Source organism: Heterocephalus glaber, unplaced genomic scaffold (assembly GCF_053883595.1).
Source record: "Heterocephalus glaber isolate CG9 unplaced genomic scaffold, H.glaber_assembly_v1.0 deba00000818, whole genome shotgun sequence".
In the NCBI taxonomy this organism is placed as follows: Eukaryota; Metazoa; Chordata; class Mammalia; order Rodentia; family Bathyergidae; genus Heterocephalus; species Heterocephalus glaber.
Window position 1 is genome coordinate 7,025,246 of NW_028258164.1, and position 15,185 is coordinate 7,040,430.

At 41.5% G+C, this 15,185-nt stretch overlaps 1 long non-coding RNA gene and 1 pseudogene across 1 annotated transcript; one reads left to right on the forward strand and one right to left on the reverse strand.

Annotated features, from left to right (window-relative positions):
• Positions 1-623: 623 nt before the first annotated feature.
• LOC101716811 (alpha-1,3-mannosyl-glycoprotein 4-beta-N-acetylglucosaminyltransferase B-like) lies at positions 624-2,332 on the reverse strand (annotated as a pseudogene).
• On the forward strand, positions 853-6,051 carry LOC147828945 (uncharacterized). The gene is made up of 4 exons (XR_015449842.1): positions 853-1,013; positions 1,244-1,796; positions 1,978-2,395; positions 3,821-6,051. It is a non-coding gene; the product is annotated as an uncharacterized LOC147828945 (long non-coding RNA).
• Positions 6,052-15,185: the final 9,134 nt, after the last annotated feature.

Sequence of the window (15,185 nt, forward strand, 5' to 3'; positions counted from 1 at the left end):
ATGTGAACATATCAACTCCCCAGGAGAACGTGGGCATTATAAGCATACACTAATAAAAAATAAAAATTGAAAAAATATTTTGAAAAAATAATACTTAAAAAGTTAATTTATTTTTCCCTAAAAAGTAAAAGGAAACAATTAGTGATTTTCTGCAAAAACTAAATGAAGAGGAATTTGAAATAAAATCCATATAAAACTCAGATTTTTTTTTCTTCATTAACCCTTTATCACAAGTCACGCTCGTATAGAAGTATATGAGGACTTATGTGAAAAATCAAATGTATCCAAGAATAAAAAACACAGCACATAAAGTAGTATATGCATTCCAGAGACAGCAGCGCCCAAGAAAGAGCTCCTCTGAAGCCGCCTGGCTAGGCCAGCCGTGTCGATGTCCGGGTGGGTTCGGTTCGGGCGGCACGGCACGGGCCAGCCCTCAGGCACAGTGTGGGGCCGCCAGCCTCCTCGTGGCCCGGCGGGCTGGGGCAGCACCAGCTCCTGGGGCCTCCGGGCCAGCGGCGGACCCCAGGCTGGCCGGACCAGAACCACTGTAGGGACCCGTCGGGCCCTCCTGGGGCAGCGGTGAGGACATGTCAGGCAGTCCGGGAGCGCCTCGGAAGCCTCCTCTAGTCGGCCTTTTTCAGGAAGATCTCGCTCAGAATGACCCACACTGGGGAGTCGGTCTGGATGGAGAGGCGCAGGGCCTCCAGGGAGCCAAAGGCCGGGTCCACCTCCCCTTCCACCACGCCCTTATAGAAGGAACGTATCTGCAGGTAGCCGTCGGGACTCCGTGGGTACTGCAGGGCAGCTGGGTGACCCTCCTGCAGGGCCTCCTTGTCTGACTGGGGGTTGTCGAAGGGCAGCACCTCCACCGATGTGTTGAAGAGCTTGTCCTCCGGATGCTTGATGTTCCCGCTTCGGAAGAAGAGCCGTTCAAGGCGCAGTGGCTAGAAGAAACGGAAGCGGTTGAAGTCCCCTGTGGCAGGTGTGAATGCCCAGAAAAAGTCCTCACGCAGGTAGGCCTTCTCCAAGGTGAAGTGCTGGTAAGTCTTGAGGCTTGTGCTCACCTCAGCGGGTGGGTTCACATGCTCCTTCCGCAGAGCTTCCTTCCCAAAGTCCTTGTCCTTCAGTTTCTGGATCTTTCCGGCCAGGGAGGAGTTGGTGCCTACGTACTGGAAGAGGGATGGCTTGAAGCGGACCCAAAGGTTGGCCTTCTGCCGGTCACAGTGCTTCGCATCCTTCTCAGGGTTGCAGACCTTCACCCACAGAATGGGGTCCAGGACCCAGTCGATGGGCTTGTCCCGGTAGAACATGAGGATGAACTCCACAATGAGGCTCAGGTCCAGGGACTTGAACATCTTCCCAGTGAAGCCCAACTGCGAGAACTCCAGGATCATCCAGTCCTCCGAGGGCTGCTGCAGGGCGAAGTTCTTCATGGTGCTCAGGTAGTTGGGCTTGGCTACGATGTCATCTTCCAGCTGCACATAGTAGACGCCTTTGGACTGCGCGTGTATCATGAGGAAGCAGTAATCAAGGTTCTGCTTGGTCCTCCACCTGACTCTCTCCTTGGGGTCCCCGAAGGACTCTCTCAGGCGGGAGAAGTCAGGGTAGAAGTGGGGGGAAGGGGAGATGACCTCCAGGAGTCCGGAACGGATCTCTGTGGGGAACAAGGCCTTGATGTTCTCTGTCACTGCCGATGTATACTGAGGGTCAGTCTCGGCGATCAGCACCACGATGACCGAGTCCTCCTTCTCCTGCGGGCTCAGCTCGGAGATGAGCGAGTGCAGCGTGTCCGTCAGGTAGGAGTGCACCTCGCGCCGCACACTGGGGATGCCCATCACCACCGACACTGCAGGGAGCAGGGAGACGCTGGGCGCGGGCCCCAGGCCGCCTCACCGCCCGCCTGCCCACCTCCCTACCTCCCGTGCGGCCCTGGCCCATGAGAACCGCCGGCTGCAATCTGCTCTCCTTGGCCAGCAGGTGCGGCAGGTGGTAGAAGACAGTGGGCAGGTGCAGCACGTGCCAATGCGATGCATTCCGGGGCTTCAGCCGCGGGTCCTCTGCCAGGCGGCCCCAGGTGCGGTTGCCTTCCCCGTCCCGCAGCGCCTGCTTCTTGGACACGGCCCTCTTGATTTCGTCCAGCACCAGGTTGAGCTCCTTGGAGTGCTCCACCGCGTGCAGGCGAGGCGGTCCCGTGCAGCGCCAGAAACTCCCGCTGGTAAACGTCCACCACGTCGCCTTTCTGGCCGCCGAGCGCTGCGTACCAGGACAGGGAGAGGAAGGCGCACAGGCAGAAGAGCAGCAGCGACAGGAAGGTGCCCTGGCGGAGCCTCATCTCCCGGAGGCGGCATGGCCCGGACGGGCGGCGGGGGGCGCGGACAAACTCAGATTTAACTGAGTAAATATTTGTCTAGGATTGTAAATATATTGTTGGTGGGTCTCGTTATTTTTCCTGACCTTTCCCCATGATAGCTCCTTTAAAATTTTACATCAATCTACTATTCCTCCAAATCATTATTATTTTAACAGTTCTCTCTCTTCATGAATCTTTTCCCCACCATAATTCTTAGGTTACTTCCAAGGAATTAATTTAACAATCCATTTAGTCTGAAGACAGGATATTTTTTGAGACATGTATATTTTTTGAGACCTTAAGTAAATTGATCTCCATAAATAGTTGTTTTTCCATACCTTCTTTAGATATTGAGATATAAGATTTTTCTACTTTTGAATTCCTTTTTTGTTTGCTGTACTGGTGAATGAACTCAGGGCCTTTATCTTGAGCTACATCCCCAGCCCTTTTTTTTCTGTTTACTTTTTATTTTTAAGACAGATTATCTCACTTCATTGCTGTGGTCCCTAGACTGGCCTCAAACTTGAGATCCTCCTGCCTCAGCCTCCCTAAGTACAGAGATAGCAGGAGAGAACACCCCATGTCTTGGTTCTACCTTTGAATTCTTGACCTTCAGTATAAACAAGTCCAGATCCCCCTACACCCTTGAACAAGTCTGGAAATAAGCCCTGTCTCACCATTAGACTCACCTTCTGCAGGTAACCCTGAAAATCACTGTCTTTTTTTGTTGTTGTTGTTACCGAGGATTGAACTCAGAAGCTTGTGCTTGTGAGGCAGGCCCGGTGCCACTGAGCTACATCCCTGTCCCTGAAAATCAGTCTTGATGTGTGAAAAAGTGCATACTCTTGGCACAACATATCCACACTTAACCCACTCACTGCTCTGTCCCCTAGAAAACCCGACACAAACTCAGAGACATAACCAAATTCTGACTTCACCTCTATCAGCTCAGGGCCATGTCCCCAAGATGCCCAGAATGTACCTTCCCAGGAAAGCACAATGTTGCCAAAAGTATTGTTTTTTCCAGCCAAACCTGACTATAGGCTCCTGACCTCCTTTTTCCAGGGCATTTATTTTAGAAACTTGTGACTGTAAACCCTTCCTCTGTTCTTTGAGAGGTAAGTCAGAGATGTCTTTCTTAAAGACCTGGCACCTAGACCTTTGGAATAATAATCATCAACAAGACTGGAGCCCATGTGTCTCTAGGCTCAGTAGGAGGGAAGGAACCTCATTTTGACAAGCACTAATGATCAAACACAGATGCCTAATGACATTGACCAAACTCTCCTGAGCATCAGTCCCTACTTTTCCTTTACCACCCTCCAATATGAAGCCTTGCCTTTTGTTTCCCTGGAAGTATATCCTATCATATCATGATTGATATGTCTACTTACTGACTGCAAGATGGAAGTGAACCACAGTATTCCATTATTAGGCTGTCTTGTAGCATGGCATGCAATCTGATTGCAGGTGGAACACATTGGCTTTCTTTGGAAGACAGGAGAGTTCCTCTTTGGTTCCTTTGGACTCTGCTGATTACTAGAGAAGAGAGAACTTGGAAGGACTATCAATCCAAAATATATTGGTTTAAAGTTCCAGTCAAGGAAAACAAGATTATCTTTCAGGAAATGAATCCTCCTTCTGGATCCCAGAGAGACTTAAATAGTAAGAGGGGGCATCCTCATGTGGCTGTGTGTGCTCCAGCTGGGGCTAAATTAAACTAGCTGTTTCCTTATTTGAGTAGCTTCCCTGTACAGTGCTTGTCATTTGCAAATTAATGTTCCTTCTATTGTTTTTTTTAAGTACCAATATCTGGCTGAGAATCTCCCTTCTGCCCTCCTTCATATGAGATAAGAATAAAGACAGTTGTCTCTTTGCATAGCAGTGCAGGACTCTGAAAATGACCTTGAAAGCTGAAGCTATAGAAAGAGACTCACTTATCAATAAAAAAAATTAAGACTGTTCTATGTCCTTTAAAATTTCTTGTTAAAACAGTAAATATCTAACTGTTGGTTACTAATGTATGTGCTTATTTTATATCATAATTTAAAACATTAAAAATTAAGAATTAAAATGTTTTATTTGTATCAAGCATAGTTTGAATAGGACTTGCCTTCCTCTTGTCATGTAACTTACAATAGGGAGAAAGCAGTGCTTTTTTGTGCCTTGTCAAATTGTCATACTCATTTCTGTATCAGGAACAAAATCTTCTGTACTTGCAATGTCATGAGACATTTACAGGAAAAGTTCCTTGAATGTGCAGCTTGGTGTGTTGCCACTATCACTGTCTTTGGGGCATCTTTGTCCTTTCCCACTTGTCTCATTTATGTCACACCTGGCCTTCAGTGATTTCCTGTTTCTGCTTTTCCTGAGCATCTCAAACAACCCCCACCTCCCACCCAGGGAGTGAATTTTTTTTTTTAGACCAAATCTCACCATTGTAGTTCATACTGGTCTTGAACTCACTATGTTGCCTAGGCTGACCTTGAACTCATGATGATCCTCCTGCCTCAGCCTCCTAAGTGCTGGGATTACAGGCATGCACCACAACCCCTGGCCAGAGGGTGAATCTGCGACTCCATTGTTTGTCTTCCACTAGAATTTAACTTTCAGTGTTGCCATTTTTGTTTCTTTTCTGCACTTTCCCTTTTGTTCACCAACTTTCTCTCTTGATTGCGCCTTTTCATAAAATGTCTCATGGGTTTTCACTAAGAGTCAAGGAATTCAGTTATAGGCTTTATTGTCTGTGCATGTGATCAGCCTCTGACAGACTTTGACAGAAGTGAATTAATTGTGTTCCTCAAATATATGTCTGAAATTCTAATCTCTAGTATCCCCTTACTTGGAAATAAGGTCTTCACAGAGGTTATCAAGTTAAAATGAGGCCACTAGTGTGGGTCTTAAGCCACTAGACTGGTGTCCTTATAAAAAAGGGAAATTTGGACACAGACACAAGCAAGCCAGAAGGAAGGTGATGTGAAGGCATATAGGGTTGATGGCCATGTGACTGGAGTGAGACATCTACAAGTCAAAGAATGCTACTGATTGCTGGCAAACACCAGGAGCAAGAAAAAGAGAGGGTGAATTTTCCCCTTGAGCAATCAGAGCATGAATCTGCCAATACCTTGATTTTAGACTTCCACCCTCCATCACTACAAGATAATTAGTTTGGTTCTTTTAAACAGCCTAAAGTTTTTCCTTAGTTTCAGCTGCCCTAGAAAATACACACAATCACTAGTCATCATGCTTATTTGGTATTTATTTATATTAGAACTATAGAATAAACAGCTAGCCCCAAAGTTTGCATGTTATATAGAGACTAACACCTGCCTCTTTGGTGACTGAAATTGGAGCCAGGCTGTTGGTGGACTGACGTTATTTAGGAAATGTGTGCATTTGGAGCCATGCAAAGATAGGACTGTGCATACTTAGTTCCAGCACTGAGAAAGAATGTTTGCCTCTTTTTGGAGCCAGAGCCCATGTGCTCTCTTCTCCCAGTCCCCAGCTGTTAGCTGTCTCCTCCCATCTTGTCAGTCACCTCTCAAAACATATGACCTGCAAAGCCAAATTGAAGAAGCCCCTCCCCACTCACTCTTTACCATCCTTGCCTGCTTCAATATCTTTGTAGAACTTATACTTACTAAAATAATCTCTTTTGCTTTCATTACTTGATTCGTTTCCTAATTAAGTACTTTTGAAATACACAGGTGAAAACTCCACTAAGAAAATGTTTCCCACATACCAAGAAGTGTGATAAGCAAGAATTATTGACATATGGAGCTACCAGAACCTTTAAATCCTCATGAAAGTATATATTGGAAAACTATTTTTTTGAATTGAGTAAAGTTGATATTATCTTTTTTTTTTTGGTACCTGGGATGGAACTTGGGTCCTTGCACTTGTGGGGCAGGTGGCAGAACCACTGAGCTAAATACCCAGTCCCAATAATGTAGTTTTGACAGAATTTTTCTAATGCTGGGTTCATACACTTGAGAAGAGTGTCCTGCATCTGGGTGACTCATACAAGAATATGATGTTTGGTTTTTGTAACAGCAAAGAATAAATAACAAACCCAATCTAATAAAATAAAGTTCACATGATAGTTCTGTGTTGTGGTGGAATTCCGTGAAACACTGAAAAGGAAGTGTAGATGAATACATCATAATGCATCTTAGAAATTTAATATTGAGCCAGAATGAGTGTTTCATAAAAATATATGTGACGTGATTTAATTTCTTTGAACTTATACATATGCAAACTGTATGATTATCTTTGTCCTTTACCAAAGCATTTATTTTGGTGAAGCTATAAAGATTTAAAAAGTGAATAGTCTACAGGGCATTTAGAGAAGAACTATTGCCACTACAGTTTAAACTCTTCAATGAAATTGAAAGGGAAGCAATACTCTGAAATTCATTCTTGGAAGCAAGCATCACCTTGATCCCCAGAGTAGAGAAAGACCCAACCAACAAAGAGAACTATAGGCCAATCTCACTAATGAACATAGATGCAAAAATTCTTAATAAGATAATGCCAAACAGAATGCAGAAGATCATCAAGAAGATCATACACCCTGATCAAGTGGGATTCATCCCAGGGATGCAGGGATGGTTCAACATCCATAAATCAATAAATGTAATACACTATATCAATAGGGCCAAGGACAGAAACCATATGATCATCTCAATAGATGCAGAAAAAGCATTTGACAAAATTCAGCATGAATTTATGATAAAAACCCTGTAAAAAATTGGAATAGATGGTCTCTACCTCAACCTGATAAAAGCCATCTATGAAAAAGCAACATCCAATATCATACTAAATGGTCAAAAACTCAAATCCTTCACACTAAAATCAGGAACAAGACAAGGATGTCCACTATCACCACTCCTGTTCAATATAGTTTTGGAAGCATTAGCCACAGCAATTAGTCAAGAGAAAGAAATAAAAGGAATAAAGTTAGGAAAGGAAGAAGTCAAACTGTCATTATTTGCAGATGACATGATGCTTTACATATAAGACCCCAATGATTCCAACAAAAGTCTTCTAGACTTAATAACCAAATTCAGTAAAGTAGCTGGATACAAGCTCAACACACAAAAATCAATATTCTTCCTGTACACTAACAACAGACTCACTGAGAGAGGAACTGCAGAAATAACTCCTTTCTCAATAGCATCCCCCCAAAAATGAAATACCTAGGAATCAACCTAATAAAATCAAAGACCTCTGTTCTGAAAAATATAGCTCTCTGAAAAAAGAGATCAAAGTGGATATCAGAAAATGGAAAGCCATCCCTTGATTTTGGGTAGGAAGAACCAAAATAGTGAAAATTGCCGTACTTCCAAAACTGCTATAAAGATTCAATGCAATTTAAATTGAAATTCCAGCAGCATACTTCACAGACCTTGAGAAAACAACCCAAAAATTCATTTGAACAGGAAGAGACCTAGAATAGCAAAAGGAATTCTAGGCAACAAAGACAAGGTGGGGTATCACAATCCCCAATTTGAAACTATACTACAAAGCTACTGTGATTAAAAAAAAACAACAGAATGGTACTGGCAAAGAAACAGACACAAGGACCAGTGGAACAGATTAGAAGATGCAGAAACAACTCCAGACACATGCAGCCACCTCATCTTTGACAAAGGAGCCAAACACCCTCACTGGAGGAAAGATAGCTTCTTTAATAAATGGTGCTGCAAAAATTTGGATTCAACTTGCCAAAGATTAAAACTAGACTTATATCTCTCACCATGCAGTAAACTAAAATTGAAATGATTAAAGAACTAAATATTAAAACAAATACTAAACCAGCTAGAAGAGAGGTTAAGAACTCTTAAAGATATTGGTGTAGGAAAAGATTTCATGAACAAAACCTCAGTTGCATGTGAACTAGCAAAAAGTCTCAACAAATGGGATCTCTTCTCATTAAAAAGCTTCTGCACAGCAAGAGAAACCATCAACAAAGTAAAGAGACAACCCTCAATGTGGGAAAAATTTTTACCAGCTGTTCCTCAGACAAAGGTCTACTATCTAGAATATATAAAGAACTTTAAAAAATCAGACCTCCCAAATGTAAAGACCCAATTTAAAAATGGGTATCTGAAATGAACAGACATTCAAGCAAAGAAGTAGAAATCGTAACTAAACATATGGAAAAATGTTCAACATCACTGGTCATTCGAGAGGTGCAAATGAAAACAATGCTGAGATTCCACCTCACTCCAGAAAGAATGGATGATATCATGAAATCAACCAATCACAAATGCTGACAGGGCTGTTGGGAAAAAGGAACCCTTTCCACTGTTGGTGGGAGTGTAGACTGGTGCAACCACTGTGGAAATCAGTATGGAGATACTTAAGAAAATTAGGATTATAGGTCACATTTGACCCAGCTATTCCCCTTCTGAGTATCTTCCCAAAAGAATTAAAAGAATCATTCCACATCAATATATGTGTGCCCATGTTCATATGGGCACAGTTTGTAATAGCTAAAACTTGGAAACAGCCCAATGCTCATCAACTGGATACTGGATATAGAAAATGTGTGTGTGTTTTAAAAAATAAAATGGAGTAGTACTCAGCCAAAAAAAAATTGAGTAATTAGAGACATTTATAGCCAAATGGATGCACATTGAGGCCATACTCTTAAGTGAAATAAATAGGACACATGTGCAAATACTGAATAGTTTGCTGTGAGAAACTAGAAGTTTAAATAAGGATAAAAATGTGTATAGATAATGGGAAATAGGAAGAAAAGGTGCAAAAGGGAAGGGGAAGTGGGAGTCATAGGGGAAATGAAGGAGGGAAAGGAATAAATATGAGAAAAGGAAAAAATGGAAACAAAGTCTTTGTCAATAGAGAAGGGTGGAAGTGGTGAAGGGAGGGAAGGGGAATGGGAAAAAAAAAGAACCAAGACATATTATGTAATGTTACAAACTCCCAATAATGAATGTCAATACATTGCATACCTAAAATGTACTAATAAAATTAATGAAAAAAAAGTCAATAAGATGGGACTGAAAACTACAAAAATATGGATGCTTTTTAATTTTTAGGTAGGTGAGGGGAGTGTACATTGGTATTTATTACTTCTTATTCTGAATGATTTATGTATAGTGTATTCCAAAGTGTGAAACATAGTATGTGATAATATGTCCTAGGGGAAAAAGGAACATGTAAAAAAGATAAAGGAAGAGGGTGAGTCTTCTCTGATAAAAAAAATCACAGTAAAGATAAAATATTCTCATGAACACTGCACAATAAGATGTCACTGCTCTACAAAATACTTCTAAAAAATTCAGTGCAGTTTTTATTTTTATAACAGTAACTCTCAGTGGCTTCTTTCCTACATCTTTACAGGGACCTTGAATCAAGTAAAAGGACTTTTCAGTTTTTATTAAAATGAAGTTGTTTTTATTCACATGTGCACATGGGTGGCACTCTCCTGTGATGAAAGAACAGCTGCTCTCAGCTCAGCTCCGAGGCCCCTGAATATAGACTGAAAGACTGACCAGTGTGAGATGGAATGAGGCGCACTATTGCCCCACGCAAGGAAAGAATCTCAAGTGGGTGTGAATTCAGGGTTGCTCAGGCTGCTCAGGGCTAACAGACTCTGAGGCTCACGTGTGTCAGCTGGAAAGGGTCCTGCTCAGCAAATGACAGACAAGACTGAGAAATCGATGCATCACTCTTCTAATGGTAATTTACATGTTTGGATTATTGACCTATTAAGTTATCATATAATTCTAACATGTTTATGTAAACACTTATGTACCTTTTATTTAAAAATGTGATGATTATATGTATTTGGATATTGGGGTCATTAGAATTATGGTATTTGGGGCTGGGGATTTAGCTCAGTGGTGCTGCTGCCTGCCTCACAAGTGCAAGGTCCTGAGCTCAATACCCGGTATCAAAAAAAAGAAAAGAAAGAATTATGGTATTTGTAGATTAGGTTTTGGTATTGTCCACTGTGTTTGAGGAAGAAGCTGATATTCAGAGAGACTGGCTAGTTCTTTTTGGCCAGTAGTTGAGCTGGGACAAAGCCCAGCTTTACTCATTTTCAGTCCATGTTATTTCCTCTTCATTTTAATAGCCTCATCCTAAAATATTTATTGGACCTAGGCAAATATAGCATATGATACATTATTTCATGTTGTTTTCTATAACAGTTGCTAGGTTAAAGGACTTTGTATATGAACTTCATCCTGTGGCTCAGGTTGCAGCTGTAGTAACCGTGAATCATGGACTTGAATCAAAGTCAGGGTGATAAATTCAGTCATTTTCCCAAACTGAAGCAGAGCTGCATTTGTCCCAGGTTAGAGTATTCTCTGCTATAAATTAGGACATCCAGGTTCTTACTATTAATACAGGGATCCATGGTCCTATTAGCTCTCTGAAATTTCATATACTTACAGGAAGAATCTAGCAAGAGATTTAGGAGAAATGTAAAGATAATAGTAATTGAGGACAGCTCTGTGAGGTTGGTAGAGCATGTGTGTCTTTTCTTCAACATTTGTGGAATGCTCTTGCTGCACACTGTATGTTTCTTCTTTGCTATGATGAATGTTAGGTCAGCACGCTGAAATAGGACTTCATGGATATATTGAGTCATATGCTAAATATTTCTGTATGTTCTTGTTCCCTTTCCTGTTGCTTTTAAAGGTATAGAAATAGATTAATCATAACTCAAGGGATCATGATAAGCCTAAGGTTAAAATAATCAGTAGTCCTGTCAGCTAAAATTATTATATAAAAACAACACTCCAAAGTTAGCATAATAATAGAGAAAAAAAACCTTACCACGAATCACTGAAGCACAGCACATCATGTGGGAAATAATACCACACAATGAGCTTCTTGGTGGTGAGGTAGGCTGCTCATAGAGTGGAAGAGTAGGTTGTGACTGTCAGTCTCTGCGGGTTAATGACTGTTTTCAACGGTCTTTGAGGAGACTGACTGCAGCTGAGATTTGAAGAAGTAAAAATGTTACTTCATAACTGGCTAGTAATCATAAAAGAACCAATGTGTGTTTCAGAAGTTAAAAAAAGTGATACCACTGAGTAAACATCATTTGAGTTTCAGATTGCTTCTGGGTATGGTAATTTCTCCCACCCACTAACCCATGCCAACTTTGCAAAGGATTTGTTCTTACTGGGTTCTCAATCAACCCTTTCCTCCGATCATTTTGAATTGCAGTCAGTGACAGAGGAGTGGGCACATCTGTAGGATGTGGATTCTTGATATGAACCACCTACCACATCTACAACATCAGAACCTGACATTGTTCTGCAGCTGAACCTACCTCTTTCCTGAAAATCAAATGCCTGTGCACACTTTATCTGTTCTTTGTTTGATCTCTAAAATTTAGGATTCTACTTCAGAATGTTTGGCCATTTGATGTTTGGCCATTTCATACAATAGAAATCTTTTAAGTTACAGGTGCACACATTATATTATCTTGCAATATATATTTTGTCACTATTTAGTAGTAAAGATGAAATATATATGTGGGAAATGTGTCTAAATTTCTACGAAGGGTAGTATGTCTCTCAATATTTAACTTTCTTTCAAATATATTTTTAGTGCATTGATTTTTAGCTGCCATCCTGGATAGAGACACTGTCTCTGATCAGTGGTGTAAAAATGCATTTGACCAAACTTTCAGGATTCCCCTTACCTGATTTTGTCAAGTGTTCCCATTACTGCTCAACAAACATTGCCCCAGAGCTGGGGTGCAGTCCTCTCAGGATATCACAGTCAATCAGAGAAGATATGAGTGCAAACAGGTGACTAAAATACAACATTGTAACTGCCTCAGTGTCTGGTTCTGTCAAAAAAACCAAGAGGATAAGTTGATTCAATTTTGATGATTATAAAGAAGGCCCTGTGAGGATTTCCTCTGGAAGAAAGATTAAAAGGAATGCAGCATGGGCCAGGGATTTACCTCAGTGAAACCATGCCTGCCTTGCAAGCACAAGGTCCTGAGTTTGGTCCCTGGTTAAAAAAAAAAAAAACAACAAAAAGGGAAAGCAACATGAAACAGTGTGTTGGGAACTGGGATTGGAAAAGAACCAACTATGGAAGCCAAACATGTTATTCTTCAAACTACCAGATATCCTGCTGTTTTTTCTTAGGATCACCAAACATTGCCTCTGGTGAGTTTTGACAATTTGCTGCATAATTTGCCTATTTTTGACATGATACTATTTCTATGGGATCTCTTAAAGCTTTGTACAACTTCTGAATTCTGCCATCCATAGGAGTGCCTTTGGGTAGTAATCTTGTCATAATTCACTGTGCAAATAAGATTCCCCTTCATTCTTATGTCTCCAACAACCTTGTGTGAGCACCCATCAACTGAGGACATAAATCAACTGTTACACTGAATTCCTTCTTTCTTGTGGGCAAAACATTAGTATTTGGCACATTAGTATTTGGCACATTAGAGATGCAGAGCCCCTAAAGATAAAAGTAGACTTCTCTATGCTTCTCCCTAGAATTCTCCAGTATCAGTTAAAATTCAAGAACTTGAGTAGCTCTATCCAATAATGAATAATTTATGAGATTAAAATCTTTCTAGTCCCTACTTCCAGTCTATCCAATATTCCCATCCTGCCTGATGAAAAGCCAAATAGCAATGCATGTTAATAGAAAAGCATAGAAATACATGTTAGTTCAGTTAATAGGCATAGAAATACATGTTAGTTTGTGATTTGAGATTTATCAGGAAAATTGTCAACCTGAGATTTGCTTTGATACCTGATTCTAACATTATCTTTTCTGCTCTAGTTTCCAATTCTTGGAATTTCATGGTAATTAATTGGCATTTAGTGTTTTTCAGTATTCTCCTTCATAAGGAATCTCAATACATGGTTGTCTTTACTTGGTAAGACCAACAATACACCTAGACTTTTATGTCTTTTTTTATGGAAGTCCCTGCTTACTTCTCAGTTACCCTGGTATAATTTCAACCTGGAATGTCCCATGGTTAACAGCTTGGCATATGTGTTAAAGACTTGATCCCAAATCTGTTGCATTATTGGGAGGTGGTAGAACCTTTAAGAGGTGGGGCCTAATGCAAGGAAGTTAGGTTATTATGGGTGTGCCCTTGAAGGTGATTTTGTGCCCTCTCTCCTGTTTTTCTATTTTTTTTCTGACTATTGTAAGGTAAACAGACTTTCTCAACAATATGTTCCTGCTATGAGGTACTGGGCCCATCTAGCCCCACAGCAATAGGGACAGGGGATCATGAACTAAAAATTCTATGACTATGAAGCAAAATAAATCTTTCCTCTTTTTAATTTGTTTATCACAATTATTTGTCACAGCAGTGGAAAGCTGAGTAACACATTCTTAATGTGAACTTGAGAGACTTAAAATTCTCAGGAAAATCCAGTTTAATCCAATGTGAAAATGGTATTCTTTTACTCTCCCTCTTGGACCCTGAACACTTTCTGAAGATATTACAAAAATAAAAGGGCCACAAGGTAACCAGAGGCAGAGCTCAGTTCTCTGTGTCTCATTTTTGTATCATGATCTTAGGTACAGGAAACATTACAACCCCAGATTGAGCCTCTGCCAGTCACCATTTTCCTTTTCCTGAGACAAAACAGCTGAAAGGATCTTTTGACTTTGTAGAATATAGATACCTAATTTCTATAAAATTGCCTTGTCCCTTTGTTCCTTAACCAAAGAATCATCCACAAATACACTGGCTGGACCACTGTACCATCCAGGGATGTGTTGAAGGGCCTCAAGAGTTGTCTGTTTTCACCTCTCAACCTATATAGTTATACTCTACCTTTCCCCCTTGTTTGTACATAAGAATTCATGTCCTTGGAGTTTTATCCTACAAGCACAGTGGAGCCCAGAGGACTCTGGAGTACTAGGGTTGGGCCCCAGACCTGGTGCCTAAGGTATAGCCTTTTTATGTATGAGCAGTGGGCATGGGTGCCAAATTTGTCCAGGCTACGTCTGACTTAATATTAAGCCACACACTTGAGGTATTTGTTCCCATGATGTGTAAACACCATTGATTGCTTAATGGAAACATACAGTACTTCTCTGCCTCTTGACTTTCTTCCTGTATGTCTTACTATTCAACAATCCCCCTACCTCGCCATCACAATCCACTGCTGCTCCCATTCTGCCCGTTGAAAAGCCAGATGGGCCCAGCAGAGCTTCTGGCAGCACTACAATGGGCAGCAAGTCTGTGTCCTGCCTGCCCAGCACCCCAGCAGCATCTCTCTTTTCTCCTTGCTCACAGCTCCCCCACGCTCCCCAGTCCTGCCTTCCAAGGAGTGGAATGTGCAGTGGGCAAATCTCTTGGACACCATGTTGCTGCCTGGTCTCCTTGAGTGAGGGAAATTTCTGATCATCTCATTAGATTCATGCAGCCAGAGCCCATAGCCTTTCCTTCCATTTCCCCCAACACCTGTAAAGCACAGAAGGTTGCAGAGTCAGGGACCTGAGAGAGTTACCACAGGGACTCTGACCAACCTGTCATTTAATAAACTAGAAAGCTGAATTCAGACAAAGGGCCACATGGGGCTGTCCTCTCCTGACTGCGTGTGGTGGTGGTAGGGAACCTTCCTTTCCCCTTGCCACTGGGCTGCAAAAAAAAAAAAAAAGGGACAAAATCTAGCTTGTCAGTTTGTCTTGTGAATTTTGAATCTGAGCCTTGCTTTTTTGTTCCTATCGCTTTCCTCATGTTTCCCTTTGTCTACTTAAATTTTTTTTGTACTGGGGATCAAACTCAAGACTTTGTGCTTGCAAGACAGGCAGCAGCACCACTTAGCTAAATCCCTGGTGCAGTCTCACTTAA